General features: G+C 41.3%; 1 protein-coding gene and 1 long non-coding RNA gene across 3 annotated transcripts in view; one reads left to right on the forward strand and one right to left on the reverse strand.

The window, feature by feature from the left end:
• The window catches only part of smpd3 (sphingomyelin phosphodiesterase 3), a 92,545-nt gene extending 66,910 nt beyond the window's left edge, over positions 1-25,635 (reverse strand). The window contains exon 1 of the mRNA XM_085414883.1: positions 25,475-25,635. The gene's annotated coding sequence lies outside the window, so the exon portion shown is untranslated. The remainder of the gene's footprint in view (positions 1-25,474) is intronic.
• Positions 7,722-8,387, forward strand: LOC146666750 (uncharacterized). Of its 2 annotated transcripts, none has more exons than XR_014912460.1 (3): positions 7,722-7,894; positions 7,968-8,174; positions 8,254-8,387. It is a non-coding gene; the product is annotated as an uncharacterized LOC146666750 (long non-coding RNA). The 2 variants fall into 2 exon arrangements; XR_014912461.1 differs by having other exon boundaries at positions 7,722-7,877.
• Positions 25,636-27,875: the final 2,240 nt, after the last annotated feature.

A 27,875-nucleotide genomic window follows, 5' to 3' on the forward strand; every position in this document is an offset into this window, starting at 1 on the left:
CCCGAGGACAATACAAGGATTAATTTAAATTGATTAAAACAATTATTTACACTGATACTTGACACGTTACCTTTAATAAATATTAATAATATAAGTTAAAAAGAAACTAATATATATTTGTTATATATGTTATATATATATATATATACGAGGTCAAATACTGTAGACAATGTTCTTGGGAGCTATTTTGAACAGTTCATTTTAAAGCATCTTTTAGATGCTCCTGAAATGTAATAATCATGCATGCATGTAAATATAAACACACGGTGTTTGACCAGTTTGCAGCAAGTGAAGTAAGCTAATGTTTCCTTCGGCGAAAGGAAGAAATATGCTAGTACTATCAGCCTTCTTTCCTTGCAGGTTAACATCCACTTGCCTGTGCACAATGTATTGTTTAAATGCCAGACACAGTCAATATACAGTCATTCACTTTCTAAATCAGTTTTAAGAAGCACTGCATCATCTATTTCTACCTAGCTTTTTATGTCTTCCGTCAGAGAGAGAAGGTGCGGTGGAGCGCCACCGTCTGCATAACTAGCTGGTATTTCTGGTGATGACCAATGTTCCCTCTAATTTTTCATGTGTCTGCGCGAACACACAAACTCCCTGAGCGGACACTTGGACCACTGTGAGCAACATCAGACGTGTGCACTGTGGTCACGCCAGCATCGAATCCATCCAAGTTACATGGTTAATTAAAATAAGCAAATTACAGCATTTACATTTGTGTTAGACTACTTTTAATTAAGTGCTTTAGCCCACTTACAATGAAAATTTTAAAAAGTCTTGTTCATGACCTGTGTAGTACGTTAACACTATTGGAAGTAATTGAACTCCAATTTTGAAAACACAGCTTTCTTTATATATATGTGTGTATATATATATATGTGTATATATATATATATATATATATATATATATATATATATATATATATATATATATATATATATATATATATATATATATATATATGTGTGTGTGTATATATAAAGAAAGCTGTGACCAATGTTGGGCAATTAATTATATAGTTACTTCTTCAAAAAAGTAACTGAGTTATGCAAACAACAAAATTTTTTGCAGCTGTTTACCTAAAAATACAGCAAAGGCGTTTTTTAAAATAAACATTTCAAACTATTTACAGAACAATCAGCTGTTCTGCATCAAATTTGATGCCACACAAATTATTTGTGCCACTCCAAAAAGTAATTACAAACTACACAAGACAACACACTAACTTTAGACTCCAAACACGCTAAACGTCGCATCTCAAAACACCGGCGTCACTACTAAAACCTCCCCCCTATTCTAAACAACTAAATGGCATGTTGCCATATCATTGGTCGACATGGTACATTTTTCCACCAATAGGAAAGGGTTTTTTGGTTTTGTCTTTTCTCACAGGCGGAGAGTGCTTTCCTTATAAAATGCCATGTTTACCGTTTCTTCCCGCAGTAAATATAAACAACGATAGTATTCAGGAAGAAAACGAACAAACATATATTTTTATCATAACTCTGGTTTTACGTGGTCTATCAACGCAATTTAAAAACTGGTATAAAGTCCCCACTTTTTCCGTCAATTGTTCCGTCTGTCCTGCTCACATCTCCAATGGTTGTACGCGTTGTCATTAACGTGGCTTCACTCCACATGAGCCACGCCGCTTTGCTAGCTAAAACACCGGTGTCGGCACATAAGGACCCTGTCATAGCCTGTCAACGACGTTGATTAGCTCGGTATATACGAAAGTGAATCGCATCCTTGGCTGGAGCAGCCAGTCACCGGTCACTTACTGACTCACACTGTAAAACAGAATCGATTGTTAACGTATTTATTTTAATTTCAATTCACGTTAGATTTTATTTTTGTGCGCAACGCAGATTTTCTGTGCGCAGAGAGCATGCCAGCAGTGCGCGATTGAGCACGCAAGCAGCTTAGAGGGAACATTGGTGCTGACTACAGAGGGCAGCAATGTTAATGTGTTTAGTAGTTATGTACATCCCCAAATATAACCTTAACACATGAATGAATAAATCAAAAGCTTTATGGTCCTCACACGCTGCTCACTCATTATAAAACAGAATTTTGCACTTCAGACTTCAGTTCATGTGAGATCTTAGATACAATCCATGTAAAAGAGGCTCCAGTTCTCACACAGATAATTTTCATGCGCTTTTTTGTTTTTATTTCCCCCAACTGTATCTTTTAGGGTGTGCTCGCTCTCTAATCCAGGGCAGCCAGTTTGTAGTGGATCAATACCTCAGTCTGATGGAGGTCAGTGTAGCAGTCTACTCAGTATAACAGGAGATAAGGCAGCAATCCACACTGCAAAAACTCCCTTACTAAAAACATCCGAAAATACTATGTTAATAATATGTATATGTGTTACCTTCAAATAAAAAAACAAACAAAACAATGCTATGCTAGTAAATAAAAAACCATCCATAATCACAGCTGAACCAGGGCCAAAAACTGCAGTTCCTCTAATGGCCAATTGAGGCTGGTTCCACAAGCGTGTCATTCCCCATAGACTCCATGGTAAAATAAGTTTTGTAGCATTAAAAAGCATGTTTGATGCCTGCTGCAAAAAAAAATCTTTACAGGTAATTTTTAAATTCAGAACTATCATACAGTGATAGAGCCAGAGCCATCACCTCTGCTAAATGAAGTCACTGAAATGGACCTCTCGACTATGTTTGCTTTATTGTTGCTTTTTAGAGCATTTTAAAACCAAGGAACTGATCGTGGACTTCAGGAAGACCAGGAAACACTTGACCCCTGTTTCAATCCAGGGGGTCAGTGTTGACATTGTGGAGGACTATAAATACCTTGGAGTACACATTGACAATAAACTGGACTGGGCTAAAAACACCACAGCACTTTACAGGAAGGGCCAGAGTCGTCTCTATTTTTTGAGGCGACTGAGGTCCTTCAACATCTGCCAGAAAATGCTGAGGATTTTCTATGAGTCTGTTGTGGCCAGTGCGATCCTCTATGCTGTTGCATGCTGGGGGAGCAGGCTGAGGGTCGCAGATGCCAACAGACTTAATAAACTGATCCGTAAGGCCAGCAATGTTGTGGGGATGGAGCTGGACTCCCTCAAGGGGGTGTCGGAGAGGCGGATGCTGTCCAAGATAAAGACAATGTTGGATAACACCTCCCACCCACTCCATGACATGTTGGTCAGTCACAGGAGCTCGTTCAGTGAGAGACTGAGATTACCGAAAAGCACCACTGAACGACACAGGAAATCATTCCTGCCTGTGGCCATCTCCCTGTACAACGCATCCACTTAACACACTGTTTGCTGCTACAACTACACATGTTTCTTTTCCAAATATTTATTTATAAGTGACTTATGTATGTATGTATGTATATATATGTATATATTGTACTATTCTTAGTTAGCGTATTGTCTGTCTTGTCTTAATGTTGGTTTAAAATGGAGCACTGTAACAAAAAATAATTTCCCCCAGGGATCAATAAAGTATTCTGATTCTGATTCTGATTTAATGGAATTATGTGACAAACAGGCGAGCGGTTCATGCTTTACTTCTGAACCAGTGACTTGCTTATATTTTATAAGCAGGTCTGTTTTTGATGCAGATTCTTAGCCAGGCTTTCTAGTATTAGCTAATTACTCTCATCCCACAATCTCATCCTAACAAAGTAATTTTTACCTCAAAAAAACTAACCAAAATACTCACACTGAAGTCCACTGAGCCCAGAAACCAATGGGTGATGTCACCATCTTTCAGGAAAAAGAAAAAATATGTATAGAAATGAATGATACCAGCAGACGAACAGCTCCAGCCACACTCATATTTTTTAAATCTTACTCACCCTTTCTCTGCATTCACTCATCTCCTCCCTTCTCTGTTTCCTTCCACCCACATCACAGCAAACAGCATAGACTCTTTCACATAATGCTATCGCAGACATGGAGGCAGACACACAAGAGCTTTCATGTTCGGTACATTAAGTCATCAATACTTAACCGGGACACTGAGAAGCATATTAAACACTCACATGTGCATCCAATACAAACACACACTGTGCTTTCCCCTTTGGCCCTGCTGCAGATAAAGCAGCACAGCTTACTCAGCTGTGTGCTGATCCACCATCAACACACAATCATGTAAAAAGAGTTTCACTCCCTTTAAACCACCAAAGTACATCTAATGTTAGGACTGCTGCACTCTCTCCCGAACACGTTGTGGTGTTTCTGATGATCTAAGACTTTAATTATGTTTGGGTTCCTGCCCAAAGCAGCCTGTGGTCATCTCCCCACCTCGCTCCCAGTAGCAAGGTCATATTTTCTGATTCCTCTCAAAAACCCAGTAGAGAAGATCAGCTTTGCCACGCTTTAGAAACACTGTGGGAAACTCACACAGAAAAGCACGGTCCTAACTTCTACGACAGGTTGCTGAAAACATTCACACGGACACTCAAAGCTGAAAATAAGTTTCAGCCTGGCCTTGGCTGCGCTTTGAGGGGAAATGTATGTTTGCTTAAGCCGAGCAGCTAGAAAAATGACTGTCTTTGAACTCAAATTAGAACGGCAGACAGCTTCGAATGGAACAAAAAGAGAAGAAGGGGAAATGTGCTAGCAGCCCAAAGGAGCTGATGTGTATTAGCAGGAATTCACAGTCAGTTTCCACAAGCAGATCAGATTACTGGCTCCGAAAACAGTTTAGTGTCTGTGCTTTAGTCAGTCGGTCAGTCACACTACATCCATTGTAATTTGGCGGACTCTCCTCCTAATGGACATGTGTGAAGGACATGCAAGCAAGCCAGTCACTTATAACGAGTGAAAATGAAACTGTGTGCTCTCGCACACACTGAACGCACAACATTTTTAGCGAGACAAAACCTGCCAGAAGACAAAGGGTGTGTGTACACAGACACGTTTTTTTCCCCCAGCTGAAAACACTGGACGCTCTTTTGTAAATGCCCAGCTGGGAGTGTTTGAGAGCGCTTCGAAAGCACAGCATTTTTTTTTTTCTTCAGCTGTGATGCTTTGGTTGCTATGATACAGAATATTCATGGGAAAAATGTATTGCAAGCTCAGTGGTTTTCAAACTGTGGGGTGCGCTCTACTGGTGGGACACAGACAACCAGTGGAAAAGTATGACGTGAAATCAGTGGGAATGATTGTGATTTTTAACATTAGTTGTTATTCTTAACTTAACTGGTACATCAACAGTAAACAAAATGTTTTTTCAAGCAATAAATTTCATATCGGTTTTGGTTGTTTGGGCGATTTCATTTGGTAAAGACACAAATGCTTGGATAGCAGCCGAATTAAACTCAGCTCTGTTGTTTTTCAGCACTTGGTTGGTCTTCCATTTGGTATCCTCTTACACTGTAATTGGATGGCTGGGTAAACAGCAGCCACACTGTTGGCATTCGTGGTAAAATTGTGGCGCTGCTACTGAAAATGACTAAAAAAATAACAGCGATGCTTTGGTCTACAAACCCACAACCTCTTTTGAAGGTGCCGGCTATACATGAGGCTAACATGCAATGGTGTGCCTGCAGTGATATACCACCAAAACCCTGGTTGGTGTGGGGTTTTTATACATGTGAACATCTGCTTACAGAATAATAGATGATCTATTTTTGCAAAAGAGAAATAAAACAAAAGTTAAGCTGTCTTTTTGTAACCGCAGGGCCACATGTGCATACACAGTAAAGGCAACGACATTGGTCGTCTTCCGATTCTCATCTATATATGTTCTCCCAGCTCTGCAAGCTGTTCTCGTTTACGTGCCCCTCCCTCCCCTTTCTAATTCTTTAACTTCTTCACTTCTATTTAGTACATGGGGATCCGCCAGGCCGGGAACCGCCACCAGTCCCCTTCGAGGCCTTCCCCAAACCGCAGCTCAATTCATGTCCCAGCTATTCACCTATCTACTAAAATGCTGTCAAACATAAAATGAGGACGTGGGCCCAGCGAGTAAACAGTCTATTAAACCCTCTTCGCCACTAAGAAACAAAAGAGCGCAGAGCAAGATTTAGACAAATCTGAAGAAAAGTAACATGAAAATTATTGGTTTGCTGAGATAAAAAGCAAGTAGCATGAATTCTGATTGAAATGAAACCATTAGAGAGAAGATAAGAAAGGAATCAGAATAATAAAAACTCTGTTAAAAAAGCCTCAGCAGACATTTAAGTAACAGCAGCATATAATGACCTTTTTTCCATTTTACTTTGTTGCTTTTTTTACTTTTATTGATATGCCAACTTTTCTATCTGGATACAAAGGCTGCTCTTCGTTACTTCTCATTTGTGTTAATTATGTTTCTCTTTTCAAGCCATCCCACGCCTTTGTGGTTTTTCTGAATCTCCATGTGTGGCCTTTTCCTGACAGTCTGTGATCTTCTGCAGTTACTTGACTCGATTCACTTTTCAACAAAAGCACAGTTAGCACAGCTGCCTCAGAAAATGGGTTTGAATTCCCTCCAGGCGTATGGGGGATGTGCGGTGTGAGGTTCTCTGCATGTCTTTGTGGGTTTTATTCATATCCCAAAAAACATGCATGTATTAAGAAATATTCCTGCCTTTGCCACTGAGCTAGAACTTGAGGACGGGAACCATGTTGTAGCCTCCCTGCATGCTGATACTGCCTGTACTGGGCTTGTGCATAACTTCTGCCCAAGTCATGTTACATCATATTCTGTTTTTGTGTTTGCATCCTCGTGGAGAGCAGTGCAAAGGCATCGGCTGCAACTCTGGGTCTGAATAATCTCCCTGGTGATTTTTTCTTCTTCTCCTCAACTTTCAGGGTGAGCTTGGTGAGAACCACTAACCCGTTACAAATAAACCTGAGGTGGGTAGATGCTCTCATCCAGTCTAACTGTATAGACGCTCAGGGGGAGGACGTTGGAAAGGAAGAAGAGGCGGCGAATGCTGAAAAATGACACAAGGAAATGACCGCAGCTGGCTGTCACCATCATTAAGTGCGATGAATGTTGCTATGGAAACAGCCCAAAGTTCAGGCCCGGGCAAACACAGGTGAGCGTCTGTGTGAGGGAGAAAGAGTAAGTGACTCCAAATGAGATGACCTTTTGAATTTTCATCTTGTGCTGAACATTTGAAGAAGCTTTTTTCTTAATGAACAAAAACTGAGACTCCAATACTTTTTCTTTGAAAGCCGAGTAGATGCACTATGCTAATAACATGAAGGGTGGATCCTGTGGTGGCACGCTTATGAAGAAGGCAACCCAAATTAAGGTTAAACATGATTTTTTTTATTCACTTGGGTTTTTTTGTCAAGTATTACAATTTGTTTCAAGATCTCAAACGTGACAAATATGCAAAAAAAAACCAAACAAAAAAAAAACAACTAGGAAATCTGGAAGGTGATGAATATTTGTTCACAGCACTAAACATAAAGTACTTTGAATACATGATAAGCATAATAGAAAGATGACATTCATTGCACTTTGTGTTCCACTGGCATTGTTTTTACCATGCACCGTGGTTTTATGTTCAGTATTCTGTCAGCTTTATTTACACAGCACACATTCATAACAATTGTAATCTCAATGTACTTTCTAATGCACTTTAAGGGACTATATGATAGACAGAAACTTAGCAATCCAATAATCCGGTTCCCTGTGCTTGCATGGATGCTCTGGCTTCCTCCCACAGTCCAAAGGCAAGCATGTGAGGTTAAGAGGTGCTTCTAAATTAGCTGTAGGTGTGAATGTGTCATGGTCTACGGTGGGTGGCTGGAGTTTCCATTAGGCTCCTGAACTGACCTGGGATCCGCCCCTGGGCAGGGCCAACTCCAGCTCCTGCACACCTGGAGCCTATTGCAGGCTATCAAGCCAGAGGGATTTAAACCACACATCGATGTTCACTCACTGCCAGTTCGTCATCAACCCATGTTGGTAACAGGTCTTGTGTTTCAAGTTCTCGCTGTGATTCATCTTACTAACTAAGACTCTTTTGTGCTACAGTCGCTGTACCCACCCTGGCTCACTCCACCTCCGGACTCGGAATACCTAGTGATCATTTTGGAAATCCCTCTGTGCCTCACCTGCCTGCCCTCCTGCCATCACACTCCATCTGGAGCCCCGGATCTCAGGTCAGCCTTTCCACGCCACTCAGCCTCCCCTGGATCTTCATCATCCCCCTCTCAAACACTCCAGGTCCCTAACTGCAAAGTAAGAATTGCTGCTCTTATACTGGCCACTTCTGAGCTGCCTTCACTACCTGCCTAACTTCTATATCCTCTCCCCTCAGTGTGACTGTTCCCCACTCAGCTCCGTTCCACTTCTCAGGCCTCGTTCCCTCGCCCTAGCCACGTTCCCCTGGGCACGCCACACCAAGGCTCCACGTCTCGTCATTTTCTGTCTTTGCCACGTTTCCCTTTTTTTTTGTTCCCCTTGCACTTAACCGTAATAAACTATTAAATCATCTACCGTCTCCGCTCTGGGTTCCTGCACCTGGGTCCTATTCAGTACCGGCCATCCGTCGCCGTGACAGAATGTGAGTGTAAACGTTTCCCTGTCTCTACGTGTTAACGCTGTGATGGACCTGTGACCTGGATAAGTACATACTACACAAAGAAAGCACAGTTCTTTTACAAATGTTAAAATAAGTTACTCTTCTAACACAGACACAGTAAAAAATGCAGTTTTGATTTCGAGTGTGTGACTCCACACTGTACCAATGCTGCTCAGGCACTAAAGCTGTTTAATTTTTTGTGCTTACTTTATTTCCAATACAAATTTCCCTGTTGCTCTCATAAAGTGATCTTAAGTTATGAATCTTGTGGTGCTTTGTGGTGCTTGCCTTCAAAGGAAATGTTAAAGGGGACCTATTGCCGATATTTTCTGTCATGTATGTGTGGCAGCACTGTGAGCACCGGTCAGTATTCTGTGTTTCACAGCTGGAACTCTGGGTGAGAGTTTCTTAGTAATTCAAAGCTTTATTGCTTTATTTATTTGTAGAGGTGATATCAGATGTAGGCTATGAGAGCACTGCACCATGGGAATAATCTGTGAGTCAGTTTTTAACAGAAAGCTGTGATTCATTAAATCATCAGTACATTTAAAATTCATCGTATCCTAAAGCACACACGTAGTACTATTACTTGTTCTGCCTGGGTCATTGTATAATGATTGAAAGCTTGATTTAATTATGAGTGACAGATTACTATTTGGCTTCAGGTCAGGATGGAGCTCTCACTATTAATCACTGGAGGCTTTGCAATATGATCCTCTTTATGTTCGGAGGCGAAGGTAGAAAATGTAAAATGTCAACTAGAGAAAATAAAATCATTTAAATATCGTGTGTTTCTGTGTGAGTGTATGAAATGACCATTTTTGAGATCCCAGCACTTAACAGCATTTAGTTTTTGAACTGTGGCTCTTTCAGGCTTGTGCTTTAGAGAAGATGGATGTGTTACTGTGGCCTAACATGTGTTTTGGTTTTGCTGACTTGAGTTCAATGGTTTGGATAGAAGGCTGAAATTGTCAGAGTTTATGTAACATATAATCCTCTTGGTTCTGCTGGTGATTTACTGGTAGGTGCCCTGTATTTTTCCTGGTCCCGCATGATTGTTTACATATGTGTGATATTAGGTACTGTCTTAGAGCAAGGCTGGGAGATGGAGCTCAGTAGCTCTAGCAGCTTCTGCTGGTTTGTAACATAAATATTTTGAGTTTTCATGGTCTTCTGCCCCAAATTTGCCCTTGACTATTTAACCAGTAAAACCAATCCAGCAGCTATATTTTTATTTTAAATCCTAGTGAGGTTCAGTATTGGCCTGATGTTTTATAGCACCACAATGTTGGACAAATATAGTTTAATTTGGAAGCAATTAATCAGTGGAAAAAGCTATTTAAGGGACACATTCAGTTCATTTCTAGTTCATTATTTTTATTTTATACCCTGCTAGAGTAGCTTTGCATGATATATAGTTAAACAAAATGATATATTTCTCTTGCTGAAGCTTGTTGCAGCCCCTCAGTTCATAAACAGTTTGAAGCAAGCTCCCTTCCCTCTCCCTTTAAGAAAGCTGTTTCTCCATTGGAAGCCCGTCGTAAACAAACCAACCGTTTGAAGCTTGAGCTTATGACTCATAACCCTGTACTTACACAAAGAACTTCTGGTTACATTCAGCCCTTATTATCTGCCAACTCCAGACAAAATAATTGGGAATTTAATTTGATTCCACTGTTTGTTGATGACAATAACCTCTATCTTTCAGCAGACAACATAAACCTCTCCTTTCTTACAAACCGTTTAAAAAAGTGACCGTCTGCTAATTTGCACCCAGTCCTCCTTTGGTCCTTTGTCATGCTATTCAACACTAACCTTTCTTTTGAGAAATATACAAACAATGCTGCACACTCCCGCTACAACCATGTAAGGATATTTGAAAGGACATCATCAATGTTGAGTTTCAGCAACATTCAGACAATCGATCATGGTTTAATTTCCTCTTGGTTATATTATTGAAAAGTCTTTTAAACAGGTATCAGTTAGTCAACTAATATACTTTGGATGATTAAAAATCCAACAGAAAGGCTTTTTATGGGACTAGTATAATAACGTTTTTTTTTAAGGCTGGAGCTGCTAACGCCAGACGGTGTGCTGGGACAGCCCCAACAACCTGCAGCTTCTTTGTCAACATCTTCACCCCCATCTAACATAAATAAATATTTAAAAGTAGCTTTAAAAGACTTATTTACCCTTACAGAGCTTATTTTTCTTATAACTTTCTTATAATTATTATTATGAAATGCTAAAACTCCCATCCAAGTTTTACAACCATCTGGCATGAACTTTCTATTGAACCCTGGTTCCTTTAAGTTCTTAATGCCTGAGGAAAGTGTAAAGTTTAAGTTCACAGCGACCTCTCCAGCATCAGCCACTTGCAGGTTGAGGACAGCAGGTCTAGCTCCCGTCCGTCTCTGCTCCTTCCGCTACAGAATCTGCTTGCAGCAACTAAATTGGTGCTGCCAGATGCACTGGATGGTCTTTAATGCTGCATTTAGAATCTACTCAGCCAAACTAACTCTTAGAATTTACCACATGGAAGGCTGAAAATAGAAGGAGAATTAGGAGGAAGTTGAAAATCAGGTTACCATGCAGCACAGAGCCACAGCCCACCCAACCTCAGTGTCATCTTTAACCTCAGGTCCTTGCTAATTACCGTACATGGCTGCCTCTCTTCCTCTCCCCACCCCACCCCTTCTGACATCACACTCACACACACACTCATCGAGGTCAGAATGTGGCCTGTAGTCCCTGCAGGTAATGAGAGGCTGTTGTGCGTAGCTGCCTCACATGCACTTGTTTGTTTGAGCTGGTTCCCTCTGTTATCAGCATGTGGTCGCTTTTTCATGAATCGCTAAAGCCACATGCTTTGACTCCACCCAAAGCACCTCTTTCCAACCTCACACAAGAAGTAGATTAAGGCCTTTAGGCACAGTGGGGCACCTCTTGGGCAGACAGAGCGGCAGCACAGCCACAGCTGCAGCTAACATGATTGCTTGTGTTTAAGAATACATAAAGCACTATCAACACAGCTAAACGTCTGAATGATGTGGGTGTGATTTTATCAGTTAACCGCTTGGATGACTGACAGCACACACTCACGTGGTTTCCAAATATAAACCTCAGACTAAAAGATTAACTGAACCAAACCCAAATCCGGCTCTGTGCTACCTCTCAGCAGAGGTAACCAGCGGTGGAAACATAATCTCTCCGTGTTCACCCAGTCTGTTCACAGTGACCTGCCAACAGCAGCAGGCAGGCAACCAACCCCCTCCTCAGCGCAAAACACACACTCACTAGTCACTGCACAGCTGTCCACTCTAAATGTTGCTTTAGAGAGATGCAAATATTCCAACCAAATGAGTGTAATCCAGAGTAAATGCTGTCCAGCCAATCTCATTCAGATGGATTACAAAGAGGAACCATTCCCTTTCCTCAATCTTTCACCTAAAAAACTCCGCTTGACCACGCTGATGCTATTTATAACCTTTTGGGAAGTTCAGTTCAGAGTGCCAAATGTCACTTACCAAAGCCTGGGTAAAGGCTGACTATAATTAAACATAAAAATTAATATAATGCAAGAAGCTCTTTATAACCATCTGTGTGACTTTCAAATAATAGTTCTGTTTTTTTGTTTCCCTGCTGAGTCAACAGACACGCAGGCTTTTCTGCATTAGCTTTGAGTTTTTGTTGTTATGATGCTCAGCACTTTCAGATTGTGATCTGCATTCATACAGAAAACATCCACATCACATGTTTCTGGACCTGGACCTGCAAACCACGACCTCCTCCTGACCCAAAAGTACCCTCACATGGTCTCTGGTGTCAGCGTAAAAGGTTTATGCATTTGTATTTGTAGCCCAGTTCCCTAAATACTGGCTCATTGGTACAGATCTCTGTGTGGAAGAACAGGTGGTAGCTGTCAGAGGCAGGCAGCATGCATATTTAAACATTTTAAAACAGATAAAGGAAACAGTATGAGTTGGCAACCCGGTGGCAACCTCTGGTCACTATAGGGAAAAGTATGCTACTAGAGTTGTTGGCTGCTGCTCAGAGAATTCAGGTGCAAATAGGATACTGCAACAAACCCTCAATGCTGCAGCACTGAATAATAGTTCAGAATCAACTGCCAGCAACCACCAGGTAAGGGTCCCTGTAGCTCAGGAAGTAGAGCAAGCCATCTACTAATTGGACAGTTGGGGGTTTGCTCCCTGGCTGCTCAAGTCTGCAGGCAAGTTACTGAGCCCCAACTTGCTCTCTGATGCATCCATCAACATGTAAATGTTAGATAGAAAGCACTTAGGTAGAAAAAGCATAGCATCGGTGATCGAGGCATGTTGCATAAAGCTTTGTGTGCTAAGTTGGAATAGAAAAGTGCAATATAAGAACCAGCTCATTTACTTATCAACTATTGGTGAAATACCCTTTTTCCCTGGTGAACGATGGTTACTCTGGGGTCACTCAACACCCTACATGAACTTGTGACCTGGGGCTTAATAAAATAGCTCAACCACTCTAGGGTTAAAGTATGGACAAATATCAGGACTGGTCCCTGATTGGTCATTTTTTATTTGTAATATATGTTGTATTCAGCTTAATTTTTTTAAATAGCATTGTCTTGTAAGCCTGTTCACAACAACAAGATAATTTCAAATCTATCTCGTTTGAAACTGATGTGTCCCCGGAGGACATCTGGACTAAGTAGCAGACAATAGATGAATGTTTCCATTCATGTAAATAGGAAACTATAGTAATTTATAGGGACCGATGTTCAACAAAAAGTAATCCATGCACATCCTCCTCATGTTGTGAGGAAGGTGCAGAGCTGAAAACCATGGGAGATGCCCAGATTCCAGATTCCCATCCTGATGTGACACCAAAGAAGAGTTATGTCTGTGGGTGAAATTGAACCAATGTCTATTTCAAATTCAAATTTTATTTGTCACACACACAACCATACACAGTATGACACAAGGTGAAATGCTTGTAGCTGTCCAATGTCCAACCATTAAATGTCAGTGTTTTTACAGTATTTACAATTTACAGGTTATTACAAAATTGACAGATTTAACTTAGAAATTTACAGTAAAAATGTGCAAATAGCAGAAAGAGATTATAAATTATAGGAAGTGTGCATGAAGAAAAACCAGAGTGCGTGTGGTGATGTGATGTGTGTGGGAGAGTCCAGTCCTACACCTGGTTCAGGGCCCAAATAGCCTGGGGGAAGAAGCTCCTCCTCATTCTCTCTGTTTTGGCCTTAAGGGAGCGGAAGCGCTTCCCAGACCTCAACAGTGAGAAGAGTCGATTGTTGGGATGGGAGAGGTCCATCATAATCTTCCTAGCTTTGGTCTTGCACCGCTTGGTGTAGATGGACAGCAGGTCAGGGAGCTCTGATTGAATGATGCGTTCTCCTGAGCGCACCACTCTTTGCAGATCTCGTCTGTCCTGCTTGGTGCTGTTCCCAAACCAGGTGCAGATGTTTTATGTATTTGCATGCTAAACAAATGTGTGAACCACTACACTACTACATTACATCTTTTAATTTGTCAATAAAGACAAATCAAATCCCCTTCTTTAAGTAATACGTGAATAAAATATGAAATATAAATGGTAACACGACGAGTAATAATGTTTTTACAGTCCCTAAAATGTGCAACAACCTGTGAGACACTCAGTCACTGCTGTGGTGGATTTTACTTCTGTACAGTCAGCCCCACTGATCTGTCTTGTATTTTAATCCTGCCTCTGTTTTTTTATCAGCAAATGTTGGAAATCTTTCATAACCAGTGAACGAGAATGACGGTTGATTTACGGCTCAAACATTTTCTGTGACAATATGATCAAACCTTTTGGATATCTTCCAAAGAGCTTTCCATTCTCAGCAATCCATCAAAGAGTCGTCATGTTTCAATCAAAACATTCAGAGAAGTGTGGTGTAAAATAATGCTGAAGATACACAGGAGCAACAGGAAGAAAATTAAAAGGTAACAAGGTAACAAGGAAGGAGGGATGTTACTACAACCAGTAGTTGTAGTAACATCCCTCCTTTCCTCTCTGCTCCTCAATTACATTTCAGCTTAGGACAACAGAACGATTTATAATACAGGCTGAGGAGAAGCGAGAGCAGTGTGTGTGTGTGTGTGTGTGTGTTTGTGTGTTACTATTTATGACGCACAAGATGATTTATATAATCTCCTTTGTGTGTCACAGAGCACAAGTGAGGTTAATGTGTATCTGAGCTCCGAGTGTGTGCTAAGTCATCGTCCCTGCAGCCCATCTTGGGTCTGTTCTTTCTCTTTCGCTCTTCTGCGACCCTTCATGTTACCCCAAATTCTCACTGACAGTATTTCCACCTGACCTCCAAATCTGCTGTGATGATGGCCTTTTAAAATGCTTGGTAGTGTAATGCAAGTAATGCGAATATTCACATGACCTGTTTAGTGTGATGAGCTGTGTTGCAGCTACCGCCCACCGTCAAGCTGGACGTCTGTTGACCTCTGTCATGTTTATTTTCTCAAACAAGAGGGAAAGATAAGAGAGCCACAAACCAGTGATGACCTGAGCGAGATGATTCGGGTATGATGGTTCTGTGCCAGCAGCTTGAGTCACTGAAAGTATGATTTTTATACTGCAGCATGCGAAGCACCCACCGGTGATATGCATTCTAGAGTAATCAGAGCTTTTCAGTGGATATTTAAAAAATCTAGTATGTCTTTGATTTTGGGATGCTTAAAAATATTTGATTTGTCTTGGCCTGCCTGATGTACTTTAGAGTGGCTAAATCCCAGAAAACACCACAAAATGAATGTTTCTAAAAAATCTGGTTGGTGTTAAAGCTTGGAGTCTCTTTCCAGTCATTTTAATGTCTTAACCTTCTGAGGTCTAAGTAAAGGTCATCAAAATTTAACTCTTTTGGGGAAAAAAAGGTAAGTTTGGGGTTGTTGCCTGTGATGACTCAGTCAGGCCTGAGGCAAACCATGAAGGAGCAAGGTTAGGGTTCAATTTTGATTTGGCCTCATGCTAAATAGCCAAGCTTTAAAAAGCTAACGATGTTACATTTTATATGCAGTCCCATCATTTTGTCAGTAAGGGTTTTCTAAACATGTTAACCACACACGTTACATGATCACCAATGGTGTGGTGTTTCTTTAAGAGGCTAAATCCCTGCAATTGCAAGAAGTGAGGGGAGTCTCCTGATTCTCCACGATCTGCCACCATCCTGAATTCCATCCATCCATGCATCCATCCATCCATCCGTCCATCCATCCATCTTCTTCTGCTTGTCCAATACAGAGATGTCACTAGGTAAGAGGCAGGGTGCAACCTGGTCAGGATGCCAGTCTTGATAGGCAATCATTCATATTCACATTCACACATAAGGTCAATTTAGAATCACCAGTTAACCTAACATGCATGTATTTGGACTGTTGGAGGATGCTAGAGTGCCTGGAGTGAACCCACGCAGGCACACAGAACCTGCAAATTCTGCACAAAAAGGCACAGCCGGCTGATGCACTGACACCCAGGACCTTCCTGCAGTCAGGCAACACTGCTGTTCGCCACGCTCTGTGCCACTCAACATCTGTATAGATCACAGTGTTTTTAAAAAACAACACTGAGCAATTACAGAAGATGAAAGTAGCAAAGGAGTGTGCTGAACAAGTGCCACCTGACAGACTCAATTCGTTTTTCTTGAATCTCCAAGCTCTCTAACAGTGACATTTTAATTTCTTAACCGCCCACTATCCAGATGGATATTGTAAAGCCAAAGCTTATTATCATATATTATTGCATAAACAGTAGATCCTGAAATAAAGTAACTTGCTGAGTGGGGATTTTCTACGAAGAGAATGTCGTGTCTTTGTAATAGAGATGCTTTCCTGTTTCAGATTCCTGCTACAATGGACTGAAGGCTTTGCTTCAAAGCTTGCATGCGACCATGAATTTTCTGAGACACCAAATTTAAACTATCACGAGAACAGGGCTTCAAGCCGGGTTCCTTTTAGCATTATCCTTTTCCTTTTTGGACAGTGCATAACCAAAAGCAGTAGAGTTTAGCAGACATCCCACCCGTGCTGGCATGCTGGCATACAAACCTGCCAGCATGGATGTAGGGAAGGAGATAGACAGATGGAGGATACAGAGAAGACGGGAGGATGGCAGACATACAAGAGGCCACATGAAGGCAGGATGAAAACATGGAGCCCGATCAGTCTGGGCAGAAATGAAAGAGAAGAGAGTTGAGAGGGTGGAGGAAAGATTGGTGAGTGAACGTTCATACATGGTCTGGCCTCTAATCAGCTTTGCAGGGTCTAATTACTGCAGTAATCATACAGTTTACCTATACTATAAAATAGTGCCTGTTAAACATAGCCTACATCTTCTGGTTCAGGCTCCCTGACCCTCAAATCTATCTAAGTAAAGCCTTAAGGTTTAGGCTGAATTTTGAAGCTTTCACCTGAAAAAAAAAAAACCCACAAACTGTAACAAATATTTGGTAGAACTTTGAAATACCGCAAACCTCCTCGTTGCATTCAACAGGTCAGAGTGAGTTTTGACAAACTCCAGCAAAAGTTGTATTTTTCTTCTGTATAAGGATTAAAGAGTAAATATTTGCCTCATAAAGCTTTGGAACAGTTTAAATAACACTGACTAACATCACCAAATATAGCTTTACAAAATTGGATACAAGAAATATGAAGCACAACAAATTCCCACATCAATTTTAATTATAGTACCATGGGTCAGGGGCACATGTTTTTTGATCCATTACAATACAAAGATAAGACATAATCCAGTATCACTAATGCATTTTCCAGTGTTTCCCATCCATTTAGATTTAGATCACTGGCTGCTGCAGATTCTGCTTGGAGTCACTAAAACAGCGAATCTGCAGAGCAGGAGACAGAGTACCATCGCTAGCTGCAGTCCTGGACCATCAGGTATGGATGTGTCCAACTGTGGACGAGGCTGAGGAAGCAGCTAATTGATATGGAGGACCACTACAACAGCAACCCGGCCTGCAAGCCAGCTGGTAGGGAAAATAGGAGAGGGACATAAGCAACTGAACTTTCACAAGAAGAGCGAGAAGATTGTCACTAATAAATAAATGTCAGAGGGTGTCGTTCTAACACATGAAGAAGAAGGTGCCGCAGATAAATACAAATAAGATGATTCGACCAAGACAAAAATATGAATTCACTGTGTAATTGTGTAACTTTATTAGCAGCGTCCAAATGAAATGCGCCAACAATATTGAGAGTAACATCCTCCTCCCTGCCCCTTAATGCCCTCTTGTCGCTATGGTAACGGAGAAATATTTCTTTCAAAATAAGACATAAAACTACAACACGGGAAAAGACCCAGGGAAACCAAGTTAACGATAAAAACCCTGAAAATCCTGAAATAAGACATCATTGTTGGGGGAATATCATTGTGAAAACCCTTCAGAGAAGTTTAATATGCCAAGACTTGAACTCAGTATTCTGAATTGTTCACTCAGTTGCACAGTAACAAAGGTCGGTGCCAATCTCTTCATCTAACTTTCAGACAGAAAACAAAAAGGGGAAAACGTTCCTCAAGCTTGACACAGTTTCGCAATCACATTTACCCAGCAGACTTACTATTTATGTCCTGCTATGAATAATGAATTATTTTAACTGCATTATCTGGATGTTGTGCAGGTTCAAAAAGATTCAAGTAAAATTCAGCTGCTTTGTTGTTGTGAGAAAAAAACAGGCCATAGGACTAACGGAAGTAAACAGTGGCTGTAGAGTAGCTTTGTTTGGAACTTGTCCTGACCACATAGACCTCATGTTATATAGGTTAAACAGCTTTTTTAGCACTCCTGCATAGCATCACACTGACCAGATGTGGTCTTTAAGTAGGCCAAGCTAACAAAACATTAGAGGATCAGGGTGACAATCCTGTGAAATAGCTAATCCCACAGGCTTTCAATGAGGGGCTTCCCGTCTGATCTGCTGCAGCGCACAGGCACCACATCACCAATCCATGTGTGCGGTATATTGGCAGGCGGTGAAAAATGGTCCTCTGAGATTCTGCAACCTGAAAACCTGGCAGGGGTTTTTTAATCGTGCTCACCATAAGGTGCAAGTCTGCTGAAAAATATGTGGTACCCAGTCACACCTGCCTTCAGACACTCACACACTCGAAACTTCTGCGCCTATATATAAATAAGAGGCTCTCAGCTTGGATGTTCAAGCTAAAAGACTGCCAGTAAAACATATCTCCATTCTCCTCTGTCCCGTTCAGAAATAAAAGCGCTCGCAGTCCTTTTGTCAGAGTCATGTGTGTCTTTGTGCATCTGTGTGTGTGTTCGATTGCTGTGCTAAAGGCGCAACAATAGATAATGCTTTTAGCGCAACCTAGAATACCATAGGTTAGCTGAACAGAGCAGTGGAAAAGCTACAACGAAAGTGGCAAAAATATGTTGATTCTAAACTTATTCCAAAAAACAAAAATACCCTGAATCCTAATTAAGAATGTCTTTCTTAATTATGTGCTGCAGCCCACTCAGGCACAGGGAGAGCATGCAAGCACCACACATAAAGGCCCAGTGGATCTGAACCCAGCCACTTCCTACTGTGCAGCAACGCTAACCACTGCATCCAAAACGCTCTCTCTTATTTAGACAAATTATGATTCATTGCTGTGTTTAATAAACACACAAAAGCTAAATGAAGAAACCTGCTATACTGCAAAAACAGCAGTCTCCAATGGAGCTGCTAATGTAAAGACGTTGATCCTCTCACCTTATTTTTGCACCTTATGATCAAATCATCAACATATATTGTATTTTAAAATACAATATACTGTGCTACCAGTGCCAGTAAGGTCTGCTGTAATAAAGAGTGAGCCATGGCAGCCACGTTTCACACCACGATTCCATCCTCATGGTTTGAAATTAAGAGCATAAGCCCACAGGTATCACACGTCCTACAAGGATCTCAGTGGCTAATTCAAAAGACAGCAGGCCTCCACTTGACTGTCAACAACAAGCCTCTAATCTCTGCTGCAGACCACTCACTGCTGCACACGGACAGATAAAGATTCCAGTTTTAAAATGAGATTTGGAAAGCGAAGGAAAGTGTACAAGCTACAGTCGAGGCTTCCTTTGTGTGTTTACTTTGGCTGCTTGCTGGATCTGCCACCAGTGGCTGTGGGGATACGCTGTATTCAGGCTCATATGAGAGTAGCAGGTAGAGGCAGGGGAACCGACAGACGTATGAGAACTGTGAAGTCTCAGCCCAACACATTAAAAACAAAAAGGAAGGACGTCTAAAAATCACGTTTACATCTCAATTTTGATTATAATTGTGCAGGGCGCATTCAGCTCATGGAGACGTAATGTGCAGCATCTTTTGACCTGGCAAGATGAAAAAATTGGACTTGCGTGGAAAAAAAAGCAATTGCATCATCGCTAAAAATAAAGCAGCAAATCTGGCAGCCCAAAATGACCTGAATGAAAAACTCTAAAGCAAAAGCTAGTCGGGATAAATCTAGTATGGGAACAGATTAATGAGCAATGGAAGGAGGATGGAGATGTTCGACTTTTACCTCTTGTGCCACTGCAAGGTTTAATTTTAGTACATTTTTACTCTGAGCAAGAGAGAAACACTTGGCAGCACTTTATAAAATGTTGCACGTTTTAAATAAATAGAATTTCAATGTGTTCTATTTGAAATTACAATGTAATTATTTTTACATTAAAAATAGTTAAAGGTAGATAAAGTAGAATAAGGAGGTAACAAGTCAGGTTATTACAGTACGTACAATGTGTACTTGTGTAGTGTTTAAATTCTGAAAGGTTGCTGCTTCAAAACTTTTTGCACGTTTGGGCTCAAGTGAAGCTTTCGAACGTGTAACAAGCTGCTGCTGGTTCAGAGATACACTCACAAGGCATCTCTTCTTGATTCCCCCATAAAGATGACATTTGATACCCTTAATGATGAGTTTATATATTAATAAAAACGTGGTTTGGCGAGCACTAGAGCAGTTTCTGGATCGGCAGAGACCCCCTCTCTAACTTCTGATGCAAAGCCAGTGATTTTGCTCTATAAGCAGACCTGAAGCCATCCAGTTTAGAAAAGAGCTTCATGGGTTACTTCACAGAGTAAAGAGTGAACAGAGCCTTGACAACCAGCTGCAGCAGATGATCAGCTCAAGTCTTAGCTTCTGTAATGACAAACATCCATCTTAGTCATGTTTTTCACCAAGATGACCTCTGACCTCCTTGAGGCAATTTAGAGCAGGTGGATTGTTCCATTCACTGTGAGAACCAAATATTATGCCACCATCTATTAACGAGTATTTATGATCTCTCTGTACCTGCCTGCAGGGAGAGAAACTGGATCCTGCACTATCAGGTATCTCTGAACTCCCATGACAGACCCCCGCACCTCCCTCTGCTATTGACCAGCCGGGTCCGCTCAATCACCTGCTTTGCCTGTCAGGAACAGATAGCCCAGACTGATGGACACCCAGGGCCATGACTAGTTGAACTACTTCCCTTCACATTTTCTGCCAGTAACAGAAAGGCCACTGGAAGAGGGGGGAGTCCTAGTTAGCTTTTTCGGGGGATTTTTGAACACGCAGCAAATTGGGCCATCAAACTGAGCGCAGATCACGCCTCCGGCCTCGTTCTGAGATGTTAATCATCAAAGCTCTCAGCATCCACTGAATTTAATAAAGACATCAGGACATTTGTTTGAAAGATTACACATCTAAAACCACAATTAGAAAAGAATAACAATAACAATAACAGGCACTCACCAAAGAGGGTTATGACTCACAGTTTTCATTTCTAAATATCAAACAGAAGGTGATGATTTAAGCAATCAAACTGGCAAACGTGGAGATGTTGTGCAAGCCAGACTGAAGATGTTAGTCTCGAGATTGTGTTTAAAGATGCAGGCATATTGTGAAGACTTCTGCTGCGCTGGCAACCACGGGCCCCATTAAATGTGTGACAGAACTGAAAGCAGACATGGTGTTTTGACTAAAGGCACAGGATTACTCTAATTCTGAGATAACCGGGGAACTACAAAAAGAGGCGGGCTATGAGAACAGATCTAAATGCAAAGAGATGCAAAGAGAGGGCTTAAACTGCTTTCTGTGTACCTATATTTACATCCACATGAATGCAGAAGCATACATTATACAGCACTCTCATATTGTCAGAAAATTCAAAGAACATTTTCCAGACTTACCTGGCTATGTAGGTCATTTCCCCCCTAACCCTAATAACTGCAGCAAGAACTGTAATCAAGTGTTTGCAATAATTGGAAATGAATCTTTCATGTGCTGTGGAGGATTTTTGTCCTAGTCTTCTTTGCACGAAAAGCCACATTGGAGAGTTTTCTACCATGGATGGTGCCTTTAAGGTCATGCCAAAGCATCTCAATCTGATTTGAGTCCAGACTTTGACTTGGCCACTCCAAATGTAAAACATATACTTAAAAAAATGACAAAAAAAGGGCAAAAAAAAGCAGGAAGGCGGAAAAAATGCTTTTTCACAGCACTGCATGTAGAACCTCAAACATGTGCAGGTCTACAGGAAGAAGAGCAAAAACAACAATCTGTACAGTTAGAAGAAACTGTACAGATTAAACACAGAGTGCGCAATATAAAGCATCACTGCTGGAGTCAGTGTAGAAATGTGTATGTGTGTGTGCATCTAGCTATAGCACAACATCATGCTGAGTCAATGTTTGAATGTGACTTCCGGCAAAGTACTTTTGAGTAAGACTAAAAAAACGAATCCTAAAGTCTGGACGCAAAGAGAAAAGGCATCTGTTTCAGTTAACAGACCTATAAGTATCACCACGCCATCATCACGATACAGGAGGATCTAACCACATCCATCCTTAACGTAGACCTCGACAGGTCTCCACTTAAAATCAGCAGTTTACCTGAACATGCCACAGCCAGCCAGGACATTCATACCTGGGATCTGCTCCCTGTCAGCACAGCTAGCTGTTAAGAAGCTTTACTTGTTGCATTGATATAAAGTTAACAAATGCAACATTTAGGCGCCCTGTTTTACGACTATATATTCCTATTTTAAGCCTTTAAGAACAATGAAGAGGCTTTAAAATTGCCTGAGGCCAACAAATGTTAGAAAAGAACAAGAAATAAAATTGTTCCTAAGAATCTATACTTCTTGTGGGTATTCCTAAAGGAAAGACAAGGCTGTAGATGTCTGAGAGGGATCGTTGAAGATCATTGATGCTTTTTTTCCCAGGAAATTGATTGCTTCTTTTTTTCTGAAGCAGGTTAGGTCTGCAGCATAAGTTACCATGGTGATGTGCCCTGGTAAGAAGTGAACAACATTTGTAAGCATGAAAACCCAGGGTTAAACCTGCCTCATAGCACAGGCAGTACAGTAGAGTGACAGAAAAACAGATGGATGAATAAACAGCTACTGTAACCAAATGATTTTCTCACACAGCATCTGTTTCTTTACATTTCATTTTTCCAGCAGCTGCAAAGCACAAGTCCTGATACCCAGCAGTCATAAAGATTTGGGACACAGCACATCCTCACATCTGTGATGCAAGCAGTGTTTAAAATACATTTTAATGGGCTATATTTCTGTAAACATGAGGTCTTGGTGATTCCTGTGACACCACATGTGTTTATTGAAAGGGAGTGATGCAGTGTGGCAAGTCCTTAAAGGGATCTTTCCAAATTTGGATAAAAAGATGATGTCACAGTGGCGTGATCAGGGTCATTATCTTGATTTAGGAAGTAAAAATAAGCACCCCTCAGCTTCTGAACTTTCAAATTGGGCCCTTTTTAAAAATGATCTTAAAGCTTTAATGAGGAGATACAGAAAACGGGCAAATTAGATGGAAAATGAGTCCTAATGGGGAAAAAAAGGTTTCAGACTTTGATGTCTTCTACAGGGCTGCTGTCACATTGGATGGTGTTTATGCTGCAAGGAGAGCAAAATCAAAAAGACAGTAGAGCTGACTGCCGGTTGCTTTACTTTGGATGTGCATATGTGTGGAGGCTCCACTCCCTTTCACCACATCAGCAATGCCAATAAAAAACTGAGAGGAGAGGAGAAGAGTGGAAAGACCAAGCTATAGAAAAAAGATGCGAGAGACGAGGATGAAAGGAAATATGATGAGATAAGGCAAGACTAGAATAAATGTCGAGCGGGAGAAAAAGAGAAGAGGTGGCAAGAAAAGTTGCAGGACAGCAAAGGAAGAGAAGAAATGGAGAGAAAAAGAAACAATGTGGGGGTAAGCTAAGAAAAGAGGAGAAGGAAAGAAGGGCAGGGAGGAAAGTAAAATAACAGGAGAGAACCAAAAGGGGGAGATTAGAGCCAAATGGGGGTACAAGAGGGCATGATATTGATTTAACAAAAAGAAGGAAACAAAAGATAAAAGTAGGCGATAAAGCAATACTGCAGAGGAAGTGAAAGATTAAGAAAAAAGAAGGAAGGTGGGAAAGAGAAGAGGAAAGGAAACAACATGAGATAAATGAAAGAAACACATGTGAGACAAAAAAAGGAGAGGAGAAAGTGAAGGAAGGAAAGGAGAGAACAAAAAGGGTGTAGGCAAGGACAAGTAAGGCAAAAGAAGTAAATGAAGGAGGAAACAAAAGACACTAAGAGATGATAAAACAGTGAGAGATGAAAGGAAGAAATGAATAGGAAAGGATGTAGTGGAAAAGAGTGGGAAGAAAAAAGAAAGACCAGATTACAAGAAAGAGGGAGAAGGGGAGGCGCAAAAAGGGGAGGACAGAGGACGTACAAGAAAAGGATAAGATGGATGAGGAAGGAGGAAAGGAGAGGTAAAAAAGAAATAAAAAGAAGATAAGAGAGACCTGATGAGGAAGAGGAAATTAAATGTCTGACAACTTAAGACATCACAGATGGAAAAGACAAGACGAAGAAATATTAAAAGAGGGAGGGAAAAAATCCATGATGAGAAGAGTGTTGGAGAAAAGAAGAGGAAAGGAGGACGAAACAAAAGACTGAAGATAAAACAAGCTATCAGACTGATGAGGGCATAAAGAGGAAAAAAGAAAGAAGGAGAAGGAAGAAGCAGGGGCAGGAAACTGAGGGAAGGAGGTGAAAAAGAAGAACCCATAAAAGGAAATGAGGAGAGGAGAGGAGACCGGTCAGGCCACACCTAAACATATACTCTGGAATGAAAAGACACACACACACACACACACACACACACACACACACACACACACACACACACACACACACACACACACACACACACACACACCTCACTAACAGAGAGTCTGGTGCACTTTCTGCCACACTGTGATGCTGTATCAGCTATCAGAAGACACAGCAGCAGGCCTGCCCACTAAAATACCAGTCCTCCCAGTAAGATGCCTGCTGGTGTAAACCACTCAAACCACAAAGCCACTGCATCAGGCGGCAGCTTTATGAAAAAGCACAGTCAGCCAGTGAAGTGAACACCACGTTTAAGTCCAGCTGAAAACATCAGAGTTACTGTTCCTGTCGTGTAGCTCACTGAAACAGCGAGTACGAGGGGGAGACTTTCCATTCACTTGCACCCCATCTCATCCCAGACATCCAGGCAAGGAAAACAATGTGCATGTGTGAGAGAGCCACACATGCACACACACACACGCACAAACGCACACGGAGAGAGTGAGACAGAGAACGAGAGCATGTCTGACCATTGGTTCATGCAAATGTGAGTCAAATGTTTTACCCCGGGCAGGCACACAGACTAAGATTTAGGCGCGGCTGGAACACACACACACACACACACACACACACACACACACACACACACACACACACACACACACACACACACACACACACGTGCTGCTGTTACAAAAGGATCACTCGCGATTTACCAACATCTCTACCCCGGTATAAAAGTATTAGTCCCTGCTACTACTGCTGCTGCTGCTGAGGAAAGAGCCGACTTACTTGTTGGAAATCGCTCCCACATGGGCTTCTCCTCCTTCTCTGTCTTCCTGCACTGAGCGCTAATGAACGCTCTTCAAGGCGGTGAAATCCAGCGTCCCCGGACCAGCTGCTGGCCGCGGAACAACCGACCTAGAGCCGAGCGAGCGAACGAGCGAGCGGGCGGGCGTCTGGCTGCCTGACTGAGCGGCCGGGAGAGTTGTCTTTTCAGCACCACACCACTTTGAACAGCTCCCGCTGACGTCACTGCCTGGTTACGACGCCACGCCCACTTCCCTAGCGACTGAAAGACAGAGAGAGAGAGAGAGAGAGAGAGAGAGAGAGAGAGAGTGGGTATAGGTGTTTGATTTATTGATCAATTAACATCTATTAAAGTACAGTGAAGTTGGGTTTTGGGTTACTCCAAAAAATGTATTTTTAAAATAGAGACTTTACCTTATAAAGTAAGGTAAAGTTGTTTTATTGTTTGTTTTATTACAGGAGCAAATCACAGTCAAGGTGACGTTGGACAGTTTCTGAAGTAAAATCTATGTGAGAATTCTGCAATAGCAAAGATGGGGTACAACCGCAATATTCAGATATGTTTATATCATATTTTGGCATAAAGTCAGCAATTTTTGAAAGATTTCATTTGTTGAATTTATGCATGTGTATTTTTGCATATGTAGTCTGCACTGGTAAAAGGACTTTGTGCCTCAAACCTGATTACTGCCAGACATGCTGAGTACAAGAAATCACTTAAATACAACCTGTCGACTAAGTGAAGCAAAAAAAATCTCAAAAAGCAACAGCTCATGCCACGATCTAAGGAAATACCTGAAAAGTCAATGACATCTATCTGGAAAGGGGTACAACACTATTTCTAAGGCTTTAGGAGTTCAAAAGCCTTAAATAGGAGCCGTTATCCACAAATGGAGAAAGCTTGGAACAGTGGTGAATCTTTCCAGTCTACCAACATTCCTCAAAAAGCACACAGACGACTAATCCAGGAGGTCTCAAAAGAAGCCAGTGTCATATTTAGGAATGTAACAAAAATGAGAACCCAAATGCAGAACAACACTGGAGAGCAGACGGGCTTAAAAACTGTATGACACAACAAGGAGCACAAAGGTAAACTAAGGCCACTTATACACACAATAATGAGTGAGTGAGAAGGACAACTAAAAGAAAGAATGCATCACTAAACAGAAACTAGGTGGCAAAACTAATAAACTCAAATACAGGATTACTAAAAATAATAACCCCAAGATAAAAATAAACCCTGGAAACTTTGAGTTCATGATTCAACAATTAGTCAGAGACGGGGCTAAAATAGCATTAATGGGAGAGTTCAGGGAGAAAACCATTGCTGACAAAAATAACTCCGTGTCTCGTCTCACGTTTTCACAAAACATCTTCGTAATCCACAACTCTTTTGAGAAGATATTTTTTTTGGATGTCAAGACAAAGGTTGCACTTTTTGGAAGGTCTGATTCCTTCCACCGTAAAACTAACACAACATTTCATTACGAGAACATCAGACCAGCAGTCAAATATGATGGTGGTAGTGTGATGGTCTGGGGCTGCGTTGCTGCTTCAGGACTGGGATGATTGGCCTCAATTGGTGGAACCATTAATTTTGTTTAGGAGAATGTATGGACATCAGCTCAAGCCCTGGTGCTTAAACACACTTGGGTTATGCATCAAGAAAATGACCAGAGACACACCAGTAAGTCCATCTCTGAGTCTAAACCGATTGTCGTTCTTGCAAGTAGAGTATAGCTCGACCAGTTATTAGGATCAGGGAGCGCACAGGTAGGTGTGGATAATTTTTTTCCCCTAATAAATGAAATATCAATTTGAAATGCATTATTGTATCTTTGTGTAATATTAAAAGACTGTTACTCTGAGTAAAGATGCCTTTCTTAGCATGAAATCATGGCTGGAGGCAGTACATGCACGTCTACAGCTCTGGATTGGTTGTATCCAAAGCACAAACCTGTGCTTCAGAGACATGATTTGGACATGCAGCCTTAAAATTATATATTTATAACACAAGTCAAAAAGACTGCTTGACATCTCTCACATTTATGCATTTGGCCCTCTGTAAGTACACCGCATAGACACTTTGCATCGCCACAGGGTTTCAACTTCACTGGCACTTTAAAACATCAAGAAAGTTTGTGGAAAAGACAAAAATTGATCCAAAATCTGATGCAAATACATGCTCGAGCAAGCTGAAAACACACTTTTCCACAGTTTTTGGAAAACACTGGCATTTGTGCAAGAAATGCAGAGCTGAACATTCCCAAATTTTTGGTCTTCTAACGCAGCACACCACAGGCTTCATACACCTGCAGTAATTTATTATCACTCTAAGTCTATCAGCACTGACAGTTGGCACATTAAAGTTTCTCCAGATGTT

The sequence above is a fragment of the Rhamphochromis longiceps genome, linkage group LG7 (genome assembly GCF_057381845.1).
Source record: "Rhamphochromis longiceps isolate RC_006_pf linkage group LG7, R_longiceps_female_GT1.1, whole genome shotgun sequence".
Classification (NCBI taxonomy): Eukaryota; Metazoa; Chordata; class Actinopteri; order Cichliformes; family Cichlidae; genus Rhamphochromis; species Rhamphochromis longiceps.